Here is a 24,249-nt window from a genome sequence, read left to right on the forward strand (position 1 = left end):
GTTTGTCTTCCCAGTTCTTCCATGCTATGTAGCTAATTTCCTATACTATATATCCCCTATAAAGATGGGGAGTAGTTTCTGTTTCCTTGGCTGGACCCTAACTGATATATTTTCCCACTATGGCCACTTTGTAACTTCATGTAAGGATGGTCAGGAAAAATTCAAAATAAATATGAATTTTCTCCCAAAGTTATTTAGTGCCCACTATGTGTAAGGCACTGGGTCTAGGCACAGGGGAAGCAAATAAATAAATACATATTTTTTTATTTTAAGGAGCTCATAATTTACTGGAGGAAATACATCAACAAATAATTTTAATAAATGGTGATAAATGCTATAAGGACACAGAAAGTATATTCCGAATGCCTTCACAGTTTTGGTTTATTTACAGGCTACCTTTGGTGGTGTGGCATAGGAAATGAGCACTAATTAAGAGCCATGAGAATTAGGCTCTAGGTTGGGTCTATTACCACTGACTAGTTGTGTGGCTTTGGGCAGGTCATGGAACCTCTCCAGGCCTCCGTTTCTTCATTTATGAGATAACATGTGCGTTTTCTTTTGGTTTGCCAACATTATTACTATGACCTTCCAATCCCTCATTTAACAATCCGGAGAGCCCACTGGCACTTATTTTAAAGTTCTTTCCAAAGGGCATGACTGAGGCATGACTCACCCCTACTTAACCTAGGAGTCCTGCTTCTCCAATCCACTATACAATACAGCACCGTGCAGGAAAACATGGACACACATGCATACACACACACACACACACACACACACGCGTGCGCGTGCACAAATTTGGCACTCCCGGGGGCCTTCTGGGGGGGACGCATGGCTAGCAATTTATACAACCCAATACAATAGACATCACCATCTGAGAGTCAGCTCAGAAGCCGGAGAAGAATGAAGAAATGCTCCGCCCCCTGCAGTTTTGGGCTGTGCACATGCTGGTGAGGTGCATCCGGCTTGGACAAGGACAGGTCTCTCTGGCTGAGTTCTTCACAGAAACCTCCGTGATTTCACAGCCCTTTAGTGGCGGTTCCATTTCAGTAGGAACAAAACAGCTTCTTAATGGGGGAGCTGTACAGGAAATCAATCATTTAAATATATTCTTAAAACTACATTTTCACCAATTTGATTTTTTAGTTACTACATCATCTGGAAAAAAATCCCTTAATCAATTAAATTATTACGCTTGAATATTTAATTCCTGCCAATGTACAGTTTAAATAATCTTTTCCAAATAATTTGCTTATGGCCGTTAGATATACCGAAGGTCCTCCCAAGATGTCTCTTGTAGGAGCATAATGACTCCTTTTGCTGATGACAAACTGAGCATAAGAGGACATTTTCAGCCCTACAATATTATTATAGGTGCTGGAGGTATAGTGGTGGGCAGAACAGATAGAGATTCACAGCAATGTAAAGAAAGGGAAGAAAATCTAGACTGGAGAAAAATGCAGAGATTGGTGGGCCTTAAAACAAAGCAAATTTGCCATATTATTCTCAAGAGAGTTACGATTTAAAATGTATTGCAAATATATGGAGAAAATCCTGCTTCACCTTTATTCAAGTGTTCAACACAAACCAGGTTTAAATTCTAGCAGCAAACTGAATTTTAGAAATGATGCGTTTCAGCCCTGTGAATTGTAGGAAGTGCAACCCACCTGCTGTATCTTCTGTGATAAAGGGGAATTATATGCACTTTATACGGCAGACCAGAGGCTCTTCCTTTTGGTATAGAAAGTGGGGTTCACATCACAGGAAGCTTCTGCTTTTCTTTTTCCCAAATGTCCCTTAGGCTTGTGCTCAGATAGAAAGGCCTCCCCTGGCCTCCCTGTCCCCCTTTCCCACGACCCTAGAATTTGTGTCTGTTACTTCCTGGCAGTGACCAGCTGCTGGGTTTCCTTCTCATCTTTTGTGAAGGCAGGAAACACAGAGGGGGTGCCTTGGAGACTGAGGGCAGCTTGCGCAGTGGCATGGCCTCTGCGTCACCCTACTTGGCCCTCTGCCAAGGGCACTGGGCAGCCCTGTGAGTGATCCTGATCTTCAGACACAGAAGAATCCCCCTGCCTCCACCCTGGCTACCCCAGTACCAGGATACTGGAGGCCGTTCTGTTCCCTTAAAATTAGGTTTGAGGACAGGAAGGACTAACTGGATGCAGAACTTCAGCAAAACCTGCAGTTAGACATTTGTGACATTCCAGGTACAAAAAAGGCCAGGAATGCACGCTTCACACTGTCTTGTTTAAATAGCGCTCTCAACCAAGGGCGTTTCATAAAACACCTTGAGTTTTTAATTGCTTTGTTGTGTTCTTAGCCACAGTCTCAACTGAAATAACAGAAGGTATGAATGTATCTGTTAAAAATTAGTTTGCCTGAATATAACAGAAATACTTCCAATGATGGTGCCTTACACACAACAGAAGTTTAACTTTTGTTCACCTAAAAGGAAGTTGACACTAACTCAAGCTCTTTGTAGTTCATTTCTCTGCCATTCCTGGAAGGTGGGACTAGACCAGTTTTAGTTTTCAAGTTTCAGGCACCCTTTACACCATTAACACCCTTAAAAATTATTGAGGCACCCCCCCAAGAATTTTTTTAATGTGGGTTACCATGTTAGAAATTAAAACTGAGAAATTTTTTACACTTATTTTATTTTAAAATAATAGTAACCCCATTGAATGTAAACATTAATAACACAGATTTCTGAAAATTAATGTTATTTTCTAAGACAAAACAAAATTGTTGAGAAGAATAATTGTTTTACATGTTTGTAAATCCCTAGCTAGCTTAATAGAAGACAACTTGAATCAAACATCTGTTACTGCATGCAATCTGTTACAATGTATTGCTTTGGTTGAAGTCTATGAAGAAAATTCTAGGCTTCACATAGATATGTGATTGGAAAAGGGACTTGAAACTTTTGGGCCTCCCAAATAAGGATTTAGGGGACCCTGTGTGTCCTCAGTCTACACTTTGAGAATTGCTGTCTTAAACCTCATAGTCTGAAGTAGCTGCTGGAGCTCCAGCCATTATATTCACATTCAAGGTGTCATGATAAAGTTTGAAGAAAAGATTGGTACTTTCTCTTTAAGAAGAATTCCTGGAAGGCTCACAGCATTCCTGCTTATGTCTCTTTGGCCAACACTTTCATACGGCAACATTAAGCTGCAAGACAAATGTTTCAGTGGGACAGCAATGTACTCAGCTAAAATTTTCTAAAAAGGAAGAGGAAAAAAGCTACCTAGAAGCAATTAGTAGTCTCTGCCATAGGAAGAGTGAGTTAAAAGCATTCCAATGACCCAAACACTTCATCTGCTGTTTCCATGACTGCAGATTATCCAAACACCACAGATCCCCCTAGGAGTCCCCTGTGAAGAAATTATTGTTTACTCTGCTACGTGATTGGTCTATGGTGTTCAAGTGCATTTGAAAGTGTCTGCAGAGGGATGGGGTGTGAGATAGGAGTCACCAGCTAACTAAAGGAGGCAAGGTTTGGGCTTTCTGAGAAGTACTGACCAGAACAAGGTTCTGAAATGGTAATGAAACTAAATTAAAGAAGGACCATTGTGCTAAGATTTTGCTGAAGCTGTACAGACATTCCTTTATTTTCAAAAATTTTGAAAAACACTCAAAGAATAGATGTCAAGGACAGAGTTTGTTGGAAAACAAAAAATTAAACTATTTTCTTTCTAGTAAAGAGTGACAACACAGAAGTTTCTTATCGTTAATAAGAAAGTGTTAAGAAACTAATTTAAGAAAGGAAGGTGCTATTATTATCCCCATTTTTCTGATAACAAACTGAGGCACAGAGAAGTTCGGCCACTTACCTAAGGTGATGAAGCTGATGAAGGCGAATTTGGCTCCATATTCCATGTTCTGAAATCACTAAACAATCCTGTACATATACTCTGAGGAGGAGCTTGGAGCTGAGGTGAAAACTTGAGGGCGTGCATTGGATGAGATAAAAATTTATCACAATACAAGTTAGTAATGATGAAATTTAGTGACAGCCAAACGTTAACTGTAACTGAATGCTGTTTATTTGAATATGTATTTCAGTACTCTCTGTGTTTAAAAGGAAATATTGGCTATTATTAAAAAGCGTCCTTTCAATTTGTTAGAGTGATCTTTCTATAGAAGGATTCTTAGTTCATCAAGGTAAACCTCATGCCCTCTCTGCCCCTTTCTTTCAATAATTCAACTGTAACACTGCATCCTCACTCACAGCCTGTGGCTTCAGATGCCCCTTCCATCATTAACCCAGTGTCAGGCACCTAAAGTGTGAGCCTGCGTGCCTAACACGAAGTGGCACCTAACAGGAAATAATCAGCCTCATGGGACGCATGTTAATAACCCAAACCTTTTCAGCAGAGAGTGCAAATTGGTAGCCTGCAGGTGAAATTTTGCTTATAATATGCTTTATTTGGTTCATAGAGTGTAATTTTAAAAAATAGATTTTTGGGGGGACCAAAATCCCAAACCAAAATTTCCCATAAGAATCCAGATGAGAACTTCTGCCCCTTTCATGTTCTCTCCAGTTCAGCTTAGTCCCCGCCACTCCTCGCTTCCCACACCCAGCCTCTCCATGCCTTTATGTTACATTACCTGTCTGTTCCCTCGGGGCAGTTGAGTTTGCAACCCTGTCTTTACAGATATCAAACTCCAAATCATATTAAGCCCCATATTCTACTGCAGCAGAACCTGTTCTGAAATGACTCCACCTGCAGTTTTCAGTTGAACTGATTATTTAGTCACAGCTTATCCACACGGTAGGTTCTGCAATCAACGGAGACATAGAAGGTATGTGTCCAAATTGCCTGCTCGTACATAAATGATGGGCTGAACGGGACAGGGCTGATCACAAAATAATGGGGCAGATGTTTGGAATACAGTAATGCAGAGCCTGGTCCCTAGTAGGAGCTGAAATGTTTTTGATGAAGGGTTGATGGTACATAGGCAGAGGTTTACTAACTGGAATGCTGGAATTTCTGTTTTGCTTTGATTATCACTATTATACCTGTGAAGGTCATTGCTGTTCTCCAAATATTTCTGGCTCTCTGACCTTGGGTGCAGCAGTAGGCTTGCACTTCCTGCCCCCTTGAGGTTGGGTGGGGTCACGTGACTAGCTCTGTCGAATGTGTTGTCAGTGGAGGGATATGCGTCACTTTGGGCAAGACCATGAAATTGCCAGAAAAAGATCCTCCAGATCTGTCTTTCCTCTCACATGGTGACCAGCAGTGTTTGAGATGGTGGCAGCTCCAGTAGCCTAGAATTCTGAGTGTCTACAATGGGCAGAGGCTTCTGCCAACCTGTGATAGACATATTACAAGAACCAGAAATAAACTTTATTAACATCCACTAAGATATGTGGAGTTTTTGTTTGTTTTGTTTGTTTGTTTGTTTTACTGCAGCATAACCTAGCCAACCCTGACTAAAATAGTCACTAAATACTGATAAGTACTAAGTTAAGATTTTTTAAAATCTGAATTCAGTGACTTGGGCCATCAATTTAGAAGTAATGAAAATGCTTCTTTAGGTTCTAGGTCACCATGACTCCAATTCTGGGTCCCATTTTTGAAACCTCCTGTTACCCATGAACTCTTCTCCAGCCTTTCCAACCTTTATCCTTTGTAACTGAACTGGTCAGTAACAGAGCTTTTTTGTTTGTTTGTTTAGGGAAAAGATCCAGCAAGCATCAAGAGGCAGCGTGACCTCTGAAAGCAAACATGCAGGGTCTTCCCAGGGCTACATTTTGCAACAGCCTGACACTCAGAGCCCACAGAGAATAGAAACCAGTGTTGCTCAGCTCCTCAGAGCCTTGGCACTATCCCTTCTACAGCAGTTGTGTGTGTCTGGTGGTAACAGAGCTAGGAAAGGCCCAGGAAACTACTGCTCTTTAGAAAGACCTAGACCTGACCAATCCAGTCTGCAATGCAACCCATTTCTTTCAGGTTTCTTTCTCTGTGTGAGGATGTTAACTTTGCATCCGCAATTGAATTTACTTTCTAAACTAGGGATGCATTTTATATTGTTGCTGTCAATAATTTAAAAAGAAATCTCCCTTAAGTTTATTTTTCAAAGTGCAGGAAATATCCCCAAGGACCTACTGCTTGGAAGTGTATGACCACATTTATTGGCACAAATCACCTGTCTGGATGGGAAAAGCTTTACTTAGACCTTATTTTAGACCTTTTTGGTCTGAAAAATGTGAGTTTGGGATGCTCACTAGTGGTTTTAATATACTGTTGGAGAAGTAAGTGTCTGATTAGCTCTTCATTCTGAGCTTTTAATATGATGTTTTAAAGTATTTCAGTAAACATAGAAAGTGCTATTAAGTAAGCAGGATGGTCTATTTGGAGGCTTCATAATCCATTTACTTTATCAGCAAAGAATTTATTGAGCACATACTAGACTGTGACTGACCTCCTCAGTGGAAGGGACTGTGTCTTGTTCACCTTTTATCTCTACTGCCTAGCCCAGTGCCTGCAATATAATGGGTGCCTGAAGTATGCTTTCATAATTACTATTCAAAGTGCCATGCAAATGCACCCAGAGAAACATAAGGAAGTCTTCATATTTGATGAACTAATAGTCTAGTGGATTAAAGTAAATGCACAATGAATTGTAGTCTGTGACAGCAAAGAAAGAATGATTTGAATATTAGTGGTGTAATACAGAAGTATGATGGAGAAGGAAGGGATGTGTGATGGATCCACAAATAATGCAGGAACTTGGGGTCCCTGGGTTCTACTGAGTCTCCACTGACGAGCACTGTGACTGTAGGAAAATTGTTCAACCTTTCTGGACCACTGGGTCTCCAACTGTTAAATGAGGAATTGAAACTTTTGACAATTACAAACTTTTAAAAATTGTATTACTGCACTTGAGTGCATTCTTATGAATTTCAAACAAGGCAGATAGGGCAAAAGTTCTCCACTGCTTTAGCTGCATCCCATAAATTTTGGTAAGTTTGTTTTCATTTTCATTCATCTCAAAGTATTTTCTGATCTCCCTTGTGGCTTTATTCTTGGACCCATTGGTTATTGAGAGTGTGTTGCTTAATTTCTGCATTTTTGTGAATTTCCCAAATTTGCTTGTTATTGATTTCTAACTTCATTCCATTGTGATTGGGAAACACATGCTTTGTATTATTTCAATCCTTTTAAATTTTTTGAGACTTTTTTATGACCTAACATATGGTTTGTCCTGGAGAATATTCCATATACAATTGAGAAGAATATGTATTCTGTCATTATTGAATGGAGTTTTCTATAGATGTCTGTTATATCTAGTTGTTTTATGGAGTTATTCAAGTCTATTTCCTTGTTAATCTTTTGGCTAGTTGTTCTACCCATCATTGGAAGTTGTATATTGAAATCTCCCATTATTGTTGTTGACTTGTCTATTTCTCCCTTTAATTCTGCCAGTTTTTGCTTCATGTATTTTGGGTGCTCTGTTGTTTTATATATATATATAGACACACACTATATGTATATTATAAAATATATATTTATTTATACAATATATATTATACATCTATATTTAATATATGATATATATATATTATACAATATAATATAGATGATAAAGTATATAATATATAATGTATTTTGGGTGCTCTCTTGTTAGGTGTATATATATATATGCAATATATAATATATATATTTATACAGTATATATTATACATCTATATTATATCATATAATATATACATATTATATATTATATATAGATGTATAATGTATGTAATATATAATACCTCTGTATGATGCATATATATCCTATATTTTCTTGACCCTTTTATCATTATAAAATGTCCTTCATCTCTGGTAACAGTTTTTTCTTCAAGTCTATTTTATCTTCAGCCACTTCAGCTCTCTTTTGATCATTGTTTTAAGGTGTATATTTTTCTGTTATTTTTACTTTCAATCTGTGTCTTTGAATCTAAAGTATGTCTTTTGTAGACAGTATGTAGTTGAGTCAAATTTTTTTAACTCATTCTGCCAATCATTTACTTTAATTGGGGTGTTTATTCCTTTTACATTTACTGTAATTACTAAGATAGTTTTATTGACTGTGCCCCCTAAAATTCATGTGTGGAAGCCCAAACCTCCAATGTGACTATATTTGGAGAAAGGACCTTAAAAGAGGTAGTTAAGGTTAATTGAGGTCATAAAAGTGGGGTCCTAATCCAATAGGACTTATATTCTTCTAAGAGAGGAAGAGACACCAGAGGTCTTTCTCTCTGTGTGTTCATAGAGAAAAGGCCATGTGATGACACAGTGAGAAGGTCACCATCTGCAAGCTAGGAAGAGAGTCTTCACCAGAACCAGCCCTGCTAGCACAGTTTCCAAAACTGTGAGAAAACAAGTATCTGTTGTTTAAGCTACCTAGTCTGTGGTATTTTCTTATGGCAGCCTGAGCAGACTAATAAAGGTAGGATTTACATCTGCCATTTTACCATTTGTTTCCTACATATCTTATGTCTTCTTGTTCCTGTATTACTCCTTTATGGCCTTCTTTTGTGTTAAGTAACTATTTTCTTGTGTAGCATTTTAATTCTCTTGTTAATTCTTTTACTATATATTTTTGAATTATTTTCTTGGTAGTTGTCCTGGGAATTACAATTAACATCTTAATTTAAAACAGTCCATTTTAAATTAAAACCAACTTAATTTTAATAGTATACAAAACATTGTTCCTATATAACTTCTTTGTACTGTTATTATTATAAAAATTACATATTTTTGCACTGTGTACCCTTCAATACAGATTTACAATTATTATTTTCTGTAGCTGTCTTTAAAGTTAGGAGAAAAAAAGTGTTATAAACAAAAAATACATGAATACTGTCTCAGTGCTTGTTTATTTGACAATGTCTTAATTTCTTCTTCAAAGGATAATTTTGCAGTACACAGATTTCTTGATTTACACCTTTTTCTTTCAGCACTTTGAAAGAAACTGCTGTCAGCACTGCTTTCTGGCCTCCATGGTTTCTAAAGAAAAATTGGCTGCTAAACTTATTGAAGCCTTTTTTTTGTATGTAATGAGTTGCTACTCTCTTGCTGCTTTCAAGATTCTCTCTTTGCATTTGGTATTAAGAGAGTTTGAGTATGATGTATCTCGGTATGAATCTCTGAGTTTATACTACTTGGAGTTCAGTGGAGTTCTTGGATATGTAGATTAATGTTTTTCATCAAATTTGAGAAATTTTCAACCATTATTTATTCAAATATTCTTTCTGCTCTTTTCTCTGTCTCCTCTCCTTCTGGAACTCTCACTGTGCATATGATAGTATGGTTGACATATCTCAGACTTTGTTCTTTATCTTTTTTAATTCTTTTACACTTCTTTTCCTCAGACTAGATCATCTTAATTAACATGATCAAGTTCACTGATTCTTTCTTCTGCCTGATCTAATCTGTTGTTTAACCCCTGTAGTGAATTTTAAAATTTCAGTTATTATACTTTTCAACTTCAGTGTTTCTATTTGGTCTTTTCTTGTTATTTCTGTTTCTTTACAATATCCTCTATTTGATGAAACATTAATCTCATACTCCCCTTTAGCTCTTTAAACATGGCTTCCTTTAGGTTTTTTGTTTGTTTGTTTGTAACATATTTTAAACAGTTGATTTAAAGTCTTTGACTAGTGAATCCAATGTCTGGGCTCCCTCAAGGACAGGTTCTATTGATTGCTTTTTCCTCCCTCTGTGTATGGTTTATACTTTCTTGTATATTTGCATGTCTTATATTTTTTGTTGTTGTTGAAAACTGGACATTTAAAATAATACAATGTGCCAATTCTAGAATTCAGAGTCTGCCCCATTTCCAGAGTTTGCTATTATTGCTGTTTTTTGTAGTTGTTGTTTACTTAGTAAATTTTCTGAACAATTCTGTAGAGCCTGTATTCTTTGTCATGTGTGGCCACTGAACTCTCTGCTTGGTTAGCTTTGGTAGTCCCTAGTAATTCACCAGAGATTTCATTATCCAAAGGTGAAAGCTTAGGGTATTCTCAGGTCTTTTCTAGTCATGTGAACAGTCCTGACATGCTCACAGCCCTGTGCATAACTTCTTTGCACAAACACTGAAATTGTACAATTTGTATCAATATATCATGGCTTGTACATGCATATGTATTTTATTCTTACTAGAATGGTGACAACACTGTACAAAACTAATTCAACTTTTTAAATGTCACTTTTTGATACATGCACATTCCATCAACACTCTCTACCTTAAACTTACTGATTAGTAAGGAACAACAGAAAGGAAAAGGAACTTGCTTCTGTGTTTGAAGCAAGTTCTGGTTTGAATGGAAAACATGCCTCTTAGGGCTGTCACAGCCCCCACTTCCTCAGTTACAGATACAGTGTGCGTATTTTGTATTTGCTTAGAGTCTCACTGAATTTCCATGTATCATGGATCCACTAGAATTCTTTGCTCATTGGTCGTCCTGAGTGCTATACATGAGCAGGGCAAACAGACCAGGGAGCATGCATATTGCACATACCTCCTGGGTTCATGCACATGCTCCATTGTCCCATTGGACTTCACTTACAACACACAAGTTCAAAGATAAAAGAATTTTAAGATGACTATAACTCGTGTTGTGATGGCATGACAAGAGTTCTCACCAACGAGATGGAGGCAGAAGCCTACTGGGACTTCTGGAAAAGTCCTGCTTTCAAGAAACATTCGTTATTCCTTGTTTCTTTGATTTTATTTTTTTTATTCCTGTTTAAAATGGGGACATGAGACTGAAGGATGGGCAGCTGGTTGCCTAGGAGGCAATGAACATGAAGGTAAGAACATGTGGTTAGGAGGTTGGAATAAAAAGCTGAAGGGAACATGGATCTTCAGAGCCTCTACTTTTTACGTGAGGAAAATAAATCTGTGTTTGATGAAGCCACTATTTTTCAGGTGTCTGTTACTTGTTGCAGAATGCATCCATAACTTTTATACTCATTAATTTTAAATACCACCTTTATCATGTACTATATTCCCATAAACACATGATTCTCTTTCTATACTTTTTTTTTTTTTTTAAAGATTTATTTATTGATTGATTGATTACTATGTTGGGTCTTCGTTTCTGTGCTAGGGCTTCCTGTAGTTGTGGCAAGCGGGGGCTACTCTTCATCGCGGTGCGCGGGCCTCTCACTGTTGTGGCTTCTCTTGTTGCGGAGCACAGGCTCCAGACGCGCAGGCTCAGTAGTTGTGGCTCACGGGCCTAGTTGCTCCGTGGCATGTGGGATCTTCCCAGGCCAGGGCGCGAACCCGTGTCCCCTGCATTAGCAGGCAGACTCTCAACCACTGCGCCACCAAGGAAGCCCTCTTTCTATACTTTTAAACCATCCCATCCCACTGATTTTTAAAACACATTTCTATGCTAAAATCACACTTTTAACAGCTATAGATTTATGGTATGTTTTGCAATCTGTTAGAGTAATGCCTCTGTTTATTTTTTTTTAAAGGCCTTAGTTAATTCTGTCCATATTCACTTCCATATGAATTTTAAAACAAGCTTGTCAATTTCTGTGAAAATTCAGTAGAATTTTGATTGAGATTACATTGAATTTATGGATTCATTTGGGAAGAATCGATATCTTAAAATTTTCAGTATTTCCATCTAGGAGGAACATAGCATAACTCTCCATTTATGTAAATCTTCCATATTTATTTAGATCTTCCATATTTCCTTCAGTAGCATTTTAGTTTTACTTACATAGGGCCTGCACATTCTTGTTAGATTTATTGCTAGGTATTATATCTTTCGTTTCTATTGTGAATGGGATTTGTTTTTTCCAATTGTATTTTCTAATTGGTTTTTGCTAATTTATGGTAAAGCTATTATTTTTTATTAATCTTGATTTTGTATTCAGCCAGCTGGCTAGATTATTTCCCTCAGATGCTTTCTAGGATTCCCATTTCAGCTCTAAAAGTGCTAGAACTTAGGTGTTACAGAACTTCATAATTGGAAGGTGATATTTGGTCAAGGTCAAAGGAAAAGCTTCATGGAAGGGGTGAGATTTCATTGTCATCATTATTTAAGGCTAATTCTACTGGTGGAGATGTCTCCAAGTCTGTGTGTTTGTTTATTTTTAGTGGTTTGTTTATTTTTAGTGATATAGGCTATTTCTGCTTCCTTCAGGCTCCTCTGCATTTCTTTATTGTTTAATCCCTGCCTGCACAATTGTTTCCAAAGGTGCTATAACATGATAGGCTGAGTAAGCATTGCAGCAGAAATTCCCGCAACAGCTCCAGCATTGCTCACAGTTGTTCTTACTGGTAATCAATATCTTCTTTTGTCCCCAGATCCAAAGAGCTAAGACGTGAATTCAGATTTTTTTACTAGGAACTATATTGGAAGTCCACAGCCAAGTTTTTCATTAAACATTTTAGACTTTTGGCTTACTAGGTTGAAATTGAACTTGGAGTGATTCTGAAAGAATGGCTGGTAGCCAAGAAGTCATATTACCTTCTCTTACTCCACAACCCTCACTCACAACCCCAAGTCCCTAAAAAATGTGTCTTCTATTGATAGTGTTAACAAATATTTAGCACTCAGCTTCCAACGTCTTGCTTTTGATCATGGGAATACACATGCTTTAATGGACCAGTGTTCAAACTTGGACTTCAATGACAGCTGTATTGCATGTCATGCATGTATCTTCACATCTGGAACATTTTAGGTGTTTCCAAAGTAAACGAGCAGTGGGGGAGAGAAAGGGAGAGATGGGAAGCCTTGTTTTCCAAATAGATAAGTCTCTGAAATTTTTCCTGAAACTCTTTGAAGATATCTGAGGGATAGTACTCTTTGAGTCAAGAGGCCTGTGTTGAAACCTGGCTCTACTACTTAATAGCTATGCCACTCCCATAATTCATCCTCCGCCTCCCTAAGTCTAGTTTTCCTCTCACAGGAGTGTTGTAAGGGTAAAGTGAGATGAGGTTGACAAAAGAACCATGTAAACTGTAAAGTACTATGCAGATGTGAATTGTTAGTAACTTCAGAATGTTGAATACTTCTCTTTACCTGCTGTAACATGCTTAGAGATGTGTAACCCAAAGGTGAAAAGAACCCCAAAATGGTCCCAATACATAAGAAAATCATACTTCAGCATGATGAAAACCTTTATGAAATATATAATTAAAGTAAAATGCGTGACTTCACGATAAAATATTGATGAAAAGTTTCAAAAACAAGTCATAAAATATAAATGCAAAGTAGTTAGCATTGTTTTGATGTTTGAACTAGTGGCTTCAAAATCTAAAAAGAAAAAAAACAACTGTGACAGCTTGACTGAATCAAATGCACAGAATCACTTCAGTCTTGTCAAGCCCCCTACCTGATCTCTTCCCCTAGGCTTAGAGAGCATACACTTTTCTGATTGGTTAGATTCTGTTTCTTGATTGTGTGTAGGTGGCACTGGCTTTCAGATGATCATATCATCATTATCATCATCATCGCATTAATTCTTATTGCTGCTGTAACAGATTCCCCCAAACTTTGTGAAAACAACACAGATTTATTATTTTATAGTTCTGGAGGTCAGAAGTCCAAAATGGGTCAGCAGGGATGTGTTCCTTCCAGAGGCTCTGGGAGAGAATCTGTCCCTTGCCTTTTCCAGTTTCTACAGGCTGCCTGGGTCAATGACTCTCTCAGCATCTCTCTGACATCTGCTTCCATCATCATCGTACCTTCTCTGAAATCTGACCCTCCTGCCTGCCCCTTATAAGGATCCTTGTGATCATCACATCACATCAGCCCACCTGGATAATCCAGGATACCCTCCCCCCATCTCAAGACCCTTAATCACCTCTGCAAAGTCCCTTTTGCCATGTGAGATAACATATTCACAGATTCCTGTGGAGGTGCACATCTTGGGTGAGGGCCAACATTCAGCCCATCATAATCATTGACAACACTTAACACTCACAAGCATTTTTTATGTGATAAGCACCATTCTAGGCACCTCAAATACATTAAATCAAAAAACCTGATGAGAAAGATATTCTCTCCACCTTAAGGTCATGCCATTGAGGCCCAAAGAGGTTAAGTAACTTGCCCAAGGTCACACAGCTAGGATTTCAACCCAGGTGGGCTGACTCCAGAGCCCAAACTCTTCACCAGTATGCTTTTGCGAAGTGAACAGATTGGTCCACTCGACGCTGAGGAAGCAGAAACTCCTAAATATAGTTATTGCAGAGGCTATGATTTTATAACAGCGATGGTAATGTATTTTTTAATCGTGGTTTACAATTTCTAAAGCACATTCCCAGCAATTTCTATGAAACTTTCCCATAATCCTATATCTCAAAATAATCTTTCTTTTCACTAAATCCTCTTCTTTTTTGACTTATTTAAATAGCAAGGGTTTGTAATATGCCTTCCACTGGAATTTGTGTACATGTGTATTTGTTCTGTCTGTTCAACTGTGAGACCCCTAAGTAAAGCAGAAACAAGCATCCATTTTGTAAACCAAGCAAAACAAAACGAAACTTAGTAGAGTGACTTGAAACTGATCGTATTCATAAATATGTGTTCAGTTGAATAGTATACATGAGACCGAGTACTGTTTTGGAAGTACTATAGAACCTACAAACTAGATATGATAGACTTACTTTGATGACCCCAAAGAACCATGCCTTTCAGTATCCAAGTTTTTGAGTATTATCCTCTCATCTGACTCTGGGCTGAGTCTACAACTGCTTTAACCAACTGAATATGATGAAAGTGATGTTTTCTCCCTCTTAGAATGGATTTGTACCCAGTGCCTTACATGTCCCTGGATCTGGGAAAGAATTGAGAAGCTTTCATTTTCCAAAGTCCAGACCCCTGATGCCATGGGACTGGATTGTCTCAAAGTGTTTCTCAGGGTTGAGGGGGCCCAATCTAAAGCTGGAAGCTGGGCTCTTCAGGGCCCTGAGAGGGTCAGGGACCTGCACCAGGGTAGGAAGGACTCAAATAGGGCTGGCTGCATGAGTCCTGGAGAGGCTGGAAGCTGCAGGCCACACTTGGGAATCTCAGCCAAGAGTCAGACGGCCCAAGGCTGGTGCAGACGAGGCTGAGCACAGTGCCTCCTAGTGGATGGCGAGGGCTGTGGCAGGGGCTGCTGGGGCCCCTCCTTGAGGTTTTTCTTAACTGCTTAAATGGTAGAATTCATGAATGGCTTCAAAAGGAGAAAAGGGGGGCTTCCCTGGTGGCGCAGTGGTTGGGAATCTGCCTGCCAATGCAGGGGACACGGGTTCGAGCCCTGGTCTGGGAAGATCCCACATGCCGCGGAGCAACTGGGCCCGTGAGCCACAATTACTGAGCCTGCGCGTCTGGAGCCTGTGCTCCGCAACAGGAGAGGCCGCGATAGTGAGAGGCACGCGCACCGCGATGAAGAGTGGCCCCCACTTGCCACAACTAGACAAAGCCCTCGCACAGAAACGAAGACCCAACACAGCCAAAAATAAATAAATAATAAAAAAAAATAAAAAATAATAAAAAATAAAAAAAAATAAAAAAAGGAGAAAAGGGGTAGATCTCACTTCCACACTTCATGGTGGGGTAAGCCCACCCCAGTGTTGTTGAAATGAACATATTTAATGAGCAGTTACTGCGTGCCTGGTCCTTGCAGACATTTCTCCTTTGATGCTCACAACAGCCCTATTATCATGTAGACCAGGTCTCAGAGCAGGACATGTTTGCACTTCAAAACACACATCCAGCTTAACCTGAAGCTCAGGCTTTTAGCCACCCCCTTATACCGCCTTTCCCAATTCTAAACTCAATTTTAAATTTGAATCAAATTTAGCAACTTAATCCTCTGATGCTGGGGGTTGAAGTTCAAGAACCAGGTTTAGGAATGTTTTTCTCCTTAGCCTTTGCAGAGGAAAACCATCTGCAAACATCAAGTGCTGCTGGATTAAAGAGAATATATTTCAAAGAGAGTTGTTATTTTTTTTTTCAGGATTAAATGCCCTCCTTTTTAAAATCCTGGGTTTAAAATTTTAAACATAGACACTCAGTTTGGTGGAGCGCTAGCTGAGAATGGACATCTCTCCCCACCACATGCCACCCTAGTCTTAGCCATGCGTCCCCATGTCCAGGTCACTCTGCTACAGTCACGCCTGAGTCACCATTTTTGGACAGAGTCTGTGGACCCCATGAAGGGCCCTGTGGGGACCAGAAATCCAATACACTCACAGTCGTCAAAGATGTTTACAATGTGAATCAGCAGTTAAGAGCAACTTCTTCCCCCCTAAAAAGTCACATCTTTCATACAAACTATACTAATTATGCTGTTTAGTTTTGTTTTTCCAAGGCAAATGACAAGAAAAATGTATAACCAAGGGACTGGTTGACAGAAGTGAAGAAATATGAGACAACTAAAACAGAGAACGAAAAATAATGAGAAAAATGATTAAAAGAACTGAATTGTGTGGCTTGATTTATGGGTAATGAGCCGGAACTAAGTGAAGAAGTTGCATGTATTTATGGAACCTACAGGATAGATGGGGGGAGTAGGTTCCTCCCAATCTCTGACTGGATTTTTGTTTCCAAACTGGGTGGATAATTTAACAGCAGAGTGAGAGAGCTGTCCTGGGGTCACCCTGGCTGTGACCCTGTAAGAGAAGCTGGCCATGTACACAATTTCCGCTTTTATTATTATTATTATTTTTCTCCTGCCCTTAGATTCCACTCTGTCTGGACTTAGCTGGAATTTCACACCCATTCATACTCATATATTCATTGCCTCCCTCCCCAGCCTCAGATCTGCTTACCAAGAGTCTCCCTTTCACCCTATATTAGTTTCCTGTAGTTGTGTAACAAATTACCCCAAATTGGGAGGCTTAAAATCAACAGAAACTCATTCTCTCACTGTTCTGGAGGCCAGAAATCTGAAATCAAGGTGATGGCAGGACTGGACTCTCATTCAAGGGTCTAAGGGAGAATCCTTCTTTGCCTCTTCTGGCTTCTGGTGGCTCCAGGTGTTCCCTGACTTGTAGCTGCAGAACTCAAGTCTCTGCCCCTCTCTTCACATAGCCCTCTCCTCCTCTCCCTCTGCCTTTCTCTTATAAGAACCCTTGTCATAGGATTTCGGGCCCACTCAGATAACCCAGGATGATCTCATCTGGAGATCCTTGACTTACTGGCATCTGCGAAGACCACTTTTCAGAATAAAGTCCCACCAGAGGTTTGGGGTGGTCATATCCATTGGTGGGAGCCATCACTCAACCCCTCCTTCTAAATTCAAGGATTTCTTACTCCCTAGGTAAAAGAATAATCAATCAAAAAGGAATCCATTTATATCCACCAAGGCATTTTGTAACATACTTTCCTGGCCTCTCCAGTTTTCTTATAAGCCAAAGCTGTTTAAGATCATCATTCACTTGTAATCTCTTTCTCAGATCTCCCTTGAAACTCATAGTCTGCTTGGCTTTAGGGCTCTATGTATTCAGCTCTCATTCTAGTTGGTATACCTTTCATAGTCCTTCCTTTGGTACTTTACTATGTATCAATAGATCAATTTAGATTTCCAGACCAGAGGCTGTACACCCTGGTTTGCCTGAGACAGTCCTGGCTGATCTCAGTGTCCTTTCTGGTTGGTACCCTCTTATCTCTCAAAATCCTGGTTTGGATGATACCCCTTAGCTGGAACATTTTCCTTTTTAGAGGCAGGACTTAAGGGACAATTGACGGAAAGGATTCTGTTTAGTGAGTGATGAGTGATGAAAAAGGTGAGGCCTTTGCCTGAACTTGCAAATTTGGAGACTAAAAAATGGGAGTGGGGAAGGTCTGAAAGAGAGAGTAGCACACAGAATAGGCCACAGAGTAGATCAAGACCAGACTTCCGTTCCACTGACTAAGGGGAGAATGAGCATCTCCTAACAGCTTGGGGCCTCAGTTTCCCTGTCCGAAATAGTCTAAGAGCAATTAGCTTCTGACATTTGAACCTCTGATCCAATCTTATTATTTGATTTGGTGAAATATGGTCTCTACAAGTTTGCAAGCAAAATACTCCCCAGAATGATTTGGTGACAATTTAAGCAACTTTAAAAAATTTTTCCCCACCTCTACTCAAGGAACCAAGGGATTCTGTCTTTCGGGGAAGGTGCTCATAGGACAATGGACTTCACCTCTATGTCTCTCTCAACACTTAAAACACAGGGAGCTGCTTAAAGAGCCGGGCACATTGTTCAGTTTGAAAGAACACGCCTGTTTTTTTTGCACTACCCTCACAATCCAATAAATCATCAAAGGGAGGATGAAATGGTGCAATCATTTTGGAAAACAGTGTGGCAGTTTCTTAAAAAGTTAAATATACCCCTCCCTCATGACCCAGCAGCTTGACTCTTAGGTATTTACCTAAGAGAAATGAAACTTTATGTTCATAATAAGGGTTGTACAGGAATACTGACAGCAATGTTATTCAGAATAGCCCCAAACTGGACAAATCCCAAATGTTCATCCACAGGAGAATTGAGAAACCTATAATAATATAATCATGTAATGCAACAGTAGTTAGCAATTAAAAAAATTATTGTTTAAATCAATTGATCACCAAGTCCTATGGACTGTACTCTCCAAAATCTATCTGCTCCCCTCCCCTCACTATCACCATGCTGGTCCAAATTCCCGTAATCATCCCTCACTCTGAGGAATGCAACAGCCTTCACCTGGCTTCCCCCCTTCTGCTTGTCCTTCCTCACATCCATTCCCCACACAGCAGCCAGAGGGATCTTCCAAAACATGACTCTGATCTTGGCACCCACTTACTAGGACCCTTCCTCCCCTCCCCTATATCCAGTGAGTCAAATTCCTTCATGCACTGGGGTCTGCAAGGTCATTCTGCCCGCAACACAGCGCTCCCCATCTTCTCCTGCTCAACTTACTCCTCGTCTCCTCCAGGGAGGTGGGCTCTGGTCCTGTTTTAGAGCAAGACTCTGTTACCCTTTCTCGTGGCATCCTGTGCTTTCTCCTCATGGCGCCGTCACAATGATTGTGAAACAGGGTTTAGACTGATTACTCGCTTTTTTTTTGGTATTATTTGCCTATTGTGGCTATAACAAATTACCACAAACTTAGTGGCTTAAATTAACACAAGTTTATTATCTTACATTTCTGGAGGTCAGAAAGCCAAAAAGGGTTTCCCTGGGCTGAAATCAAGGTGTCAGCAGGGCTGCATTCCCTCTGGAAACTTTAGGGGAAAATCCATTTTCTTGCCTTTTCCAGCTGCTAAAGGTCACATACATTCCTTGGCTTGTGGCCCCTTCTCTCTCTCCTGACTCTGCTTTTTTTTTATCACGTCTCTCTTGACTCTGGTCCTCCTGCCTCTCTCTTATAAGGATGCTGGTGATTACCTTGAGCCTACCTGGATAATCCAAGCTCATTTTTCCTTCTCAAGAACCTTAGCTTAATAATATCTTCAAAGTCCCTTTGTGCAAGGTAACATATTTACAAGGTCCAACAGTTAGGAAGTAGACATTTTGGGGGCCACTCTTTGGCCTATCACATTTGTCTTCTCCCCAAATATTGAGCTCCACTGAAGATAAGGACCACGCCTGTCTTGTCCACTGCTGCACTCGGACTGCTAGCAGGTGCCTTGCACATTATAGGGGCTAAATAATACATTTGCTGCATAAAGTAATAGCACTGGGGCCACTTGCATGCAATTCGCTTAGATTTTATAATTCCATGTTTCAGTTTTATTTCCAAGTTTAAGACTGTAATGTCTTTTGTAGTTCTGTAGCCATTAAGGAAAGAGGGCCTTCTAGCCTCAAGTCAAAATTGTTCTAAAAACCACCTGTTCCACGACTCAGTGATTCACTATTTTTGTCCAGCCTACCTGGACCTTCTAGCCTCAAGTCAAAATTGTTCTAAAAACCACCTGTTCCACGACTCAGTGATTCACTATTTTTGTCCATAGAGTTTTTCTACATTAAATTATCTTTGCCTAATTATCTAACGCTTGGGACCAAACTCCCTTGAACTCCTTCTCCTTTAAAAGTGTTCTCACCTGCCTCATGAATGCCACAATTTGCAGGAATCAGCTGCATCCTCCAGCCCAACAGGTTTTTAAGAGATTTTTGTCCCAACAGTGTATCTCCAAGCCAGAGTTCTTCAAACACTATTTCCAACCTCTACATACTACTTCGTTGGCAACTCGACAAATGGAGTACCTGATATCAGTATTCTTTTTTTAAAATTTACTTTATTGAAGTATAGTTGATTTATAAGGTTGTGTTAGTTTCTGCTATACAGCAAAGTGATTCAGTTGTACATACATATACACATTCTTCTTCGTATTATTTTCCATTGTGGTTTATTATAGGATATTGAATGTAGTTCTCTGTGCTGTAGAGTAGGACCTTGTTGTTTTTCCATCCTGTATATACTAGTTTGCATCTGCTAACCCCAAACTCCCAATCCATCCCTCCCCTCCCCTCTCTCCCCCTTGGCAACCACAAGTCTGTTCTCTATGTCTGTGAATCTCTTTCTGTTTCACAGATAGGTTTATTTGTGTCATATTTTAGATTCCACATGTAAGTGATATCATATGGTATTTGTCCTTCTTTTTCTGACTTACTTCACTTAGTATGATAATCTCTAGGTCCATCCATATTGCTGCAAATGGCATTATTTCATTCTTTTTTATGGCTGAGTACTATTCCAGTGTGTCTATATGTTGTACACATGCCACATTTTTTTATCCATTTATCTGTTGATGGACATTAAGGTTGTTTTCATGTCTTGACTATTGTAACTGGTGCTGCTATGAACACTGGGGTGCATGTATCTTTTTGAATTATAGTTTTTTTCGGATGTGTGCCCGGGAGTGGAATAGTTGGATCATATGGCAACTCTATTCTTGTTTTTTGAGGGACCTCTATACTGTTTTCCATAGTGGCTGCACCAATTTACGTTCCCACCAACAGTGTAGGTGGGTTCCCTTTTCTCTACATCCTCTCCAGCATTTATTATTTGTGGACTTCGATATCAGTATTCTGAGAGCCATATGATAGCACAAAAAGTACAATAATTTCAACTCAATTTTAAGAGTATTGTTTTAGCCTCTGCCATATTGAGAATCTCCCAGGTCAGGAGAGGGAAAGAAGAGATGAAAGAAAGGTGTGTGTGTGTGCGTTTAAAGCAGGGACACACTACAACTGCATACTGAACCCATTTCTAAATGGAAACTTTCGTAGATAAGTGAAATAAGTGAATTCTTTCAATCGACTAAAACAAAAATAGAGAAAATTGTCCGTCAAACCAATTCCTCCATATCATGTCCTCAAGAAAGGAAAAGTTGGTTATCTAAATTTTTTGGGTTTGTTTTACAGCTGTTTTTATTCTATGTAGGACCAGTCTGATTTGAAAGTATTATTCATCTGGTAAATAACCAAACAGATTTAGGACACTGCAAACCTAATTCCACTCATGAACATCTTCTTGTCTTATCTGTTCTGTTTTGAAATCTTGTCTTGGCTTGTTTCACTAGGACCTTATGAAGTGTTCCCCCCCCCTCGCCCCCCCCCCAAAAAAAAGGTGGAGCAATACAGTCATTAAGCCCATTGTCTCCTCCTAGCCTTGCCTGGACTTAGAGCACAATGTCTGGACGCATGAGGCTGTGGAGCATTATTCATTGCTCACAGAGAGGCCAAGTGAGTCGGGATTAGCCTCAACAATGCACCCTGCTATTTGCTATTTGGCCAGGAGCAGGGTTCTCATCTAATACAATGCTTGTGCACATTCAACTCATTGCTTGCCCATGTACATCCCCACACACAGGGAGGAGTTTTACAATCCAAAGTGACAACCATGTGTCCTTGGCTTTGTTCCCACCAGGGACAGGAAGGAGACTGCTCCGCGCTCTGCATTCTATCTCCTTGGCTGCTAACCCTCTAATGCAATTATCTGGGCAAAGGACTCGAGTTTTCCTGTAGTCTTTATATGGACATCTTGTGCTGGTTATTAAGGAATTTTCTTTAATAAAGAGGCATTTTGACTTAACCTCAAGTGGTCACTAAGGTATCCAGGCATCATGACAAGAACGTCACTGGATCAATACTAGAAAATTACTTCAAGAAAAGGGAAATCAAGCTGAAGAGAAATATGGCCAAGAGACTCATATGTAACTAGTCCTCTGTTTAGGGATATTAAAGCCTCTGTTGCTGAACATAAGTAGGAAGCTTGAAGAATAGACTTAAATTTTACAAAGGGAAGAAGACTGTTCCATTGAGTGCTAAAAGTATTATAAAATTTCCAAGTCCAGGTCTTGTAAAGTCATTGCCCTCCTTCAGTCCTTACGTGATTTAGAACCCCTTTGGCTGTGAGGGTAGAGTGTGAGGGACTCCTTCTGATTCATAGGAAACCAGTGTAGCTACAAGCACCTGCCTAAGAACTACCTATCATTTTGAGTCCAAATATTTATTCCAGCAGCAGAGGCTGACAGAAACTGACAGGCATTTTGAATTCAGTCCTTCATACAGCAACAGGTAAGCAATGATCACCTGTGTATGAGGAAGCCTCCATATGAGAAATTTACTCAGCCAGGTACCTCCCTGCTGTGACCAGAGGAAAAAGCAGCCCTTCAATTCAATACCTGTATTATTTTCCTATGGCCTCTGTGACAAATTACCACATTACTGGTTTTAAGCAACACAAACTTAGCATCTTATAATTCTGGAGTTCAGAAGTCCAAAATGGGTCTCACTGGACAAAAATCAAGATTTCAGCAGAGTTACTTTGCTTCTGGAGACTCTAGAGGGAAATATGTTTCCTTCCCTTCTTCAGCTTCTAGAAGTTGCCCTCAATCCTTGGTTCGTGGCCCCTTCCAGCAATCCCACCACTCTGACACCTGCTTCCATTGTCACGGTTCCTTTTCTGACCCTCCTGACTCCCTCTTTCTCTTATAAGGACCCTTGTGATTACATTGGGCACAACCAGATAACCCAGGATCATCTCAAGATCATTATATTTAATCACATGTGCTAAATCCTCTTCGCCATGTAAGGTAATATACTCACAGTTTCAATGACTAAGACTTGGACATCTCTGGAGGCTATTATGCTGCCAAACCCAGTACCCCTTTCCATTTTCAAGCCAGAAGCTATTGGACAATTCTATATTTAACTCTTCTTGCTCTACTCATCTCAACTGACCCAAAGTATTACTTGTAGCTTCCTACTCCTTTACAAGATTGAGAGCGTCTAAGAAAAGCAGATGCTGTATTCTGCTTACTTACTATTGTATTCTTCGTAGTCCTTAGCATGATGGAAAAAAAAAGTCAATAAAATGGACTTATTGAAAATTAAAAACTCTTGCTCATTGAACGACATCACTGAGTGCTTTCCCAGGCAGCTGCCGAAGATGGCGGAGGGGCAGGTCCTGGTGCTCGATGGCCGAGGCCATCTCCTGGGCCGCCTGGCGGCCATCATGGCCAAGCAGGTGCGTCTGGGCGGAAAGGTGGTGGTTGTGCGGCTGTGAGGGCATCAGCATTTCTGGCAATTTCTACAGAAGCAAGTTGAAGTACCTGGCCTTCCTCTGCAAGCGGATGGACACCAACCCCTCCGGCGGCCCCTACCACTCCCGAGCCCCCAGCCGCATCTTCTGGCGGACAGTGCGAGGCATGCTGCCCCACAGGACCAAGCGAGGCCAGGAGGCTCGGGACCGCCTCAAGGTGTTTGATGGGATCCCGCCACCCTATGACAAGAAACAGCGGATGGTGGTTCCTGCCGCCCTCAAGGTTGTGTGTCTGAAGCCTGTGCGGAAGTTTGCCTACCTAGGGCGGCTGGCTCATGAGGTTGGCTGGAAGTACCAGGCAGTAACAGCCACGCTGGAGGAGAAGAGAAAGGAGAAGGCCGAGATCCACTACCGGAAAAAGAAGCAGCTCCTGAGGCTACGGAAGCAGGACAAAAAGAACATAGAGAAGAAAATTGACAAATCCACAGAGGTCCTCAAGACCCATGGGTTCTTAGTCTGAACCCAGTAAAATTGACTGTTTATTCTTCATGCTTGGCCTGGCCTGCCCTTCCTCCATCGCCACCCTAGGATGTGGGGACCCCCAGGGCTTGCCATCCAGGTGCCACAGGCAGCCTGGGGCTTAGAAGACTGGGTATAGTGAAGCGGCCTTAGCCACTGCTGTTTAAGAAAGGCCATTTTAAAAGCGTAGACAGTTATAAGGGCTGTGCAGGCAGAATTTGCCTGTGACCTATTCATTCATGAGAGTTTTAGGACACAGACAGTTGGAACAA

At 40.2% G+C, this 24,249-nt stretch overlaps 1 pseudogene; it reads left to right on the forward strand.

The window, feature by feature from the left end:
• Positions 1-23,365: 23,365 nt before the first annotated feature.
• On the forward strand, positions 23,366-23,978 carry LOC103018444 (60S ribosomal protein L13a-like; annotated as a pseudogene).
• Positions 23,979-24,249: the final 271 nt, after the last annotated feature.

This window comes from Balaenoptera acutorostrata, chromosome 8 (genome assembly GCF_949987535.1).
Source record: "Balaenoptera acutorostrata chromosome 8, mBalAcu1.1, whole genome shotgun sequence".
Lineage (NCBI taxonomy): Eukaryota > Metazoa > Chordata > Mammalia > Artiodactyla > Balaenopteridae > Balaenoptera > Balaenoptera acutorostrata.